Source organism: Ipomoea nil, unplaced genomic scaffold (assembly GCF_001879475.1).
Source record: "Ipomoea nil cultivar Tokyo-kokei standard unplaced genomic scaffold, Asagao_1.1 scaffold2510, whole genome shotgun sequence".
Taxonomy (NCBI): domain Eukaryota; kingdom Viridiplantae; phylum Streptophyta; class Magnoliopsida; order Solanales; family Convolvulaceae; genus Ipomoea; species Ipomoea nil.
In genome coordinates, this window is record NW_017618938.1 from 805,584 (window position 1) to 810,581 (window position 4,998).

The 4,998-nt window shown below is 37.6% G+C and overlaps 1 pseudogene; it reads right to left on the reverse strand.

Annotated features, from left to right (window-relative positions):
* Positions 1 to 3,418: 3,418 nt before the first annotated feature.
* Positions 3,419 to 3,857, reverse strand: LOC109153586 (annotated as a pseudogene).
* Positions 3,858 to 4,998: the final 1,141 nt, after the last annotated feature.

Consider the following 4,998-nt stretch of genomic DNA (forward strand, 5'->3'; position numbering starts at 1 on the left):
ATGAGAGCACCATCACCAATTTTTGAATTGGTGAGGCCACATTCGACATCACGAGGAGGCCATGGCCGAGGGCAATGAGGAAGATTTATGCAATATTTTTTTGTTACACTGGGAGGTTCAAGCTCGACACAACAGGGCAAATGACTGGAAGATTTGGAAGATTTTGCTGGCCATTCAAGTGATCAAATGACTGAAGGAAAATCAATTGAAGAATGTATCTACTGGCACGAGACCGGAGTGTTACGCGGTGACAATATTCAAGAAGCCTATGGAAACTATGTAACAGGGCAAGTCACCGGACCATTTCAGAACAAGGCTCTCGAGAATGATTTTGAGAAGCTAAGAGCCTACATCAATGAAAAGCTGAGGAGAAGGTAAACCATTCAATTTATGATGATATTTTGGTACATTTTGTACGTAGCTAGCACACTTGTTAACCATGGTTCGAAATAATTATAAACTTGCTAGCTTTCTTATTTTATTTTGCGTGTCTTAATTTATTTCAGTGTGTTTCAAAGATTTTAAAATTGGACTTAGTATTATTTGTAAAAACGTATAATTGAGAAGATAAAATTGAGGGGGAAGAAAACTCAAGATAAAATTAAAAATTGCAAACCCCGCATCTTAGACTCAATATACGGTTAGGATCGTCCAATATAAAATCTCTAAGTCCTTATTTTTGTTAAACCCGTCAAATGGCTAGTCAAAATAAAACTGGATAAAAAGAATTACTTTATTTAAAATTGACAAAGCCAAATGACTTGGGTATAGGTTTTGGCATCATCAAAAAGGGGAAAATTGTTAGGAATATATATTGTAAAGTTTTGATGAGCCAAACTTTAGAAAACAAAGAATAGAAAATAGAGAATGAAAACTGAAAAATTAGAAAACAAAAAACAGAGAACAGTTTTTTGTTATTAAACAGACCTTTAGTGTTCCCCATTTTATTTATATTTGAGTTAGTCTGGTTCATAAGAGCATGGTGCACTCATGCAATGAAAGTTACGTGAAGTGCTAAAGTTGCTAACTTTATGGTTAAGCGGGATTATAGCTTAACATATTTAAGTTTCATATAAATCATTAAAGTTTAAGTTTGTAGAGATGGAAGAAGACTTGGAGGAAAAATAAGTCAAATGATCTTATGTTCAAATCTCATCATACGTAAATAACTTTATGCCTGTGACGAGGTACACGAAGCAAAAGATGGTTGATGAAGTAAGAGCTATATACATTTGGTTGCACATCTTACACTAAGGCTATCACTAGTTGAGATGGAAGAAGACTTGTTAAATTGCCTAAGTGATCCTAAGGTTGAGTTCTATTGTAAGCATTTTTGGTACAAGAAGGTTGATACAACCCACATAGTCCATGGTTTGGATTCTATAGTGAACAAATCTTTTTGGACATCTAAGGTGAAACATGGAAAAGGACCACGAAGGATTGTAAACCAGACAAGAAGAATTTATTCGAGACAATTTTATGGACATCAATGTTTTTACGATGGAATGGAGCCGAAGGCACTCGGAGAAGGCTGATTAACGACGATATCTTTTCATACTCAAGTAAGAATCAGTAGTAGAAATATTTTATTTCAAATTGGTTTGTCAGATCAACTACATAGCCACAAAAGTTAAGAATTCACACGAAGAAATTCAAATTTAGAGGCTACAATTTTCGATGGACTTTTATGACAGATCTGCATACAAGCAACGATTGGATTATTTGTCTGACAAAGGCGGAAAAGCTATCTAGAGTTACAGACCAAGTTGACAACATTATTTGATCAACTACATTTGAAATGGACGATCGAGATCGAAAGTTAATCAACGGGCAAATAGCTTTCATTGGCTATAAATTGTCCAAGCAGACTTGAACACAAGAAAAAATACGGATTAACAACGAAGAATATCCAATCAAACATCAAGTGATATATTGAGCTATATACGTTAGAATTTAAGTCTGAGAGAGAAATATTTGTATTTCTTTGTAAACATATCTACGGAGTGTAGAAAGATGGCAGAGTAACTAGTGAGAGTGAAAAACCCTGGTTGAGAGTAGCTTTGTGCGTAGCACTCGTTGTAAAAGAGTAACAAGAGTTGCTTGTGAAAACCCTGTGAGAGCGTAGCTTTGTGCGTAGTTCTCGTGGTGTAGAAGTACAGCTTGGTGCGAAGTACTCGGGGAAGGCGGAGTAACAAGAGGAGCTTGTGAAAACCTTGGAGGAGTGTAGCTTTGTGCGTAGAACTCGGGAAAGTGTCGGTGGACACTAATTCACTATTGTGTCTGGGTGATCGAAGAATAGTGAATTTCCTCCTTGGAGTGAAAGGAGAAGAGTGGAGTAGGAGAATTACACCATCTCCGAACCACTATAAATTAAATCTCTCTCTCTCTCTCTCTCTACCTTGTTTACTGCTCATTATAAATTAAATCTCCCTCTCTCTCTCTCTACCTTGTTTACTGCTCATTTACTTTGTGTATGCTTTAACTGTGAACTAACCTGTAACGATTTATTGCATATCTTTATCTGTCTAGGTTTGATAGTTCCCACATTTGTATGCGGACCAAACATTGCATACATCATCTTTAAACTATATCAAGTCATTCTAACGTGCTGCATGTTTAGAATCTCTCCTTAAGCACCGCATAATAAAGCATAACACTTTACCGTTAACTATTCCGTTGTGCACACTCTAATGACACGTTTGGTTCGTGGAATAAACCGGGAATGGAATAGCATTCCCAGTAATAGGTTTATTCCTCTGTTTGGTAATCACTTGTATTCCCAGGAACATTGTTCCCGGGAACGACCTATTCCTCTTGCAAGGGGAATAGAGATTCCTAGGGAGCCCCATGGTATTAGGCTATTCCTGAGTTCTCAGGAATAGCCTAAAGTTGTTATTTCCTATTTTATCCCCAATTTTTCTCTTCTGTTTCTATTTTGTTGTTTTAGTATCAGCATTCATCTCCAATGATTCAGACAATCACAAGGCTGCCATTTTATCACATGTAGCTTCTGCACCTCCTTATACGTCAGTGCATTCAGAGGTTACACACAAGATTTCATTTCCCATAGCTCATCCATCTTGTGGCAGCAACAAACCTCCACAATCTTCATTCAAGCTTTGGTGTATTGCTGCAAGTCACAATCTTCACTCAAGCTTCTCAAGTTTCTGCAGCATGAAGCTTCATAGCAAATTTCGTCCGTCCCCGGCAACAGGATGTCGAGGAAGATGTGATCAAATTCAACAGCACAGCAGCCCCTTCCTGTATTCAGTTCAGAACTACTACTGCCCATTCTGAGCTGCTGCAACCAAAATCATCCTCCTATATGCCAAATCAGAAAACTGCCCCAAACAATCCACTAAGAAACCGGGAAAGACAAGGAATATTCGGTCAAAATTGGTGATCGAATGCCCTCCCTTCATGGCGACTGCCGATTAACAATATGAGCAGTGGGGGGCGTTCGCAATCCAAAAACCACGCCGCCAATGACTATGGCGACTGCTGCAGACCTCAGCCCTAACGCCGCCCTGTAGAGCGCCCCAGTGGCCAATCCCGCCACCACGCTGTTGATGACGTCATCCATATCCCTCACCGCGACCATGCCGCTCTCCATCCCAGCATAAAGCAGACCGACGATATAGCCGATGCCTGTGTAGTAGGTGAAGTTCTCCCCCATAGGATCGGCGCTGCACTACGGACTCCTCTTGAAAAAGGAATTCAGGGGACGTGGGGAGCTTGTAAAGAGACTGTATTGGAACTTGGAGGTCGTGGTAAGGGTTGTAGAGCCGTCGATTCTGAAGATCTTGGTCGTTATCTCCGTCATCGTGATTCGTAGCTCGGGCCTGATATGCCATTTTACAAACTAGCTGTGATCTGCTCCGCCCCTCTCATACTAAGTTTAGGGTTTGATTAGTATTGGATTGTTAAATGTTGTTTATTTTTGTTTGGATTATTATTATTATTATTATTATTATTATTATTATTATTATTATTATTATTATTATTATTATTATTATTATTGTTATTGTTATTGTTATTGTTATTGTTATTGTTATTGTTATTGTTATTGTTATTATTCTATATTTTGTAAAAGGGCATTTTTGTCTTTTAAACATGTATTCCATTTCTATTCATTAACCAACCAAATGTTGGAATACGATTCCTAAAGTATATTCCTTGCGCGAACCAAACAACAGAATACAATTCCTATTCTATTCCTTATCTATTCCATTCCTATGGAATAGCATTCCTATTCCCTCCAAATTGATTCCGTGAACCAAACGGGTCATAAGTTGATTAGTTAGACTTCTCGCCACCCTTTCGGGACCAACATCTATGTTTGCAAATGGAGCAATAATTCCAATATTGACATTCCTCCTCAACCCACACCCGTCATGTTCAATCATTCCAATATTGGCATTCCTCCTCAACTGTGACAACCCAAAAATAATTTTTTTAAATTGTATTTTATAAAATTTCAAAATAGCCATTTTCACTCTTTCAAAAATTTTATTTCGAAAACGGTGTTTGAATTAAATATTTTAAATTGAGCTTTTGAATAAATTCAGCACCGAGAATATTCTATTTCTAAAATCCTAAATTCTCGGGTACATTATGTACCAAGTTTTGACCCAAAAGTCAATCTGAGTGATCTCAGAAGAAATCTGATAAACCTGAACAAAGTGTTTATCTAGAAAATATTTTTGGAGAAATCTATTTTTGACCCCAAGCTATTTAAAATCATCTTTCTAGACTTTGGTCCATGTTGCAAGGTAGACCATAATCCTTCTACTACATTGTTTGATATTTTCAAGAAGCAAGCTAAAATACTACTTTGCCCTCCACCAAACAATGATGATCTACCTAGGGTTTTGAACCCTATAAATATCTCCCTACTTCATTGTTGTTTCCCTGATCCCATTTCTTGCCTCTCTTTGAGCTCTCTGTTAAAGAAAGAAACAAAACACAGTAAGTGTTCTTAGCCTCCACTCATCATCT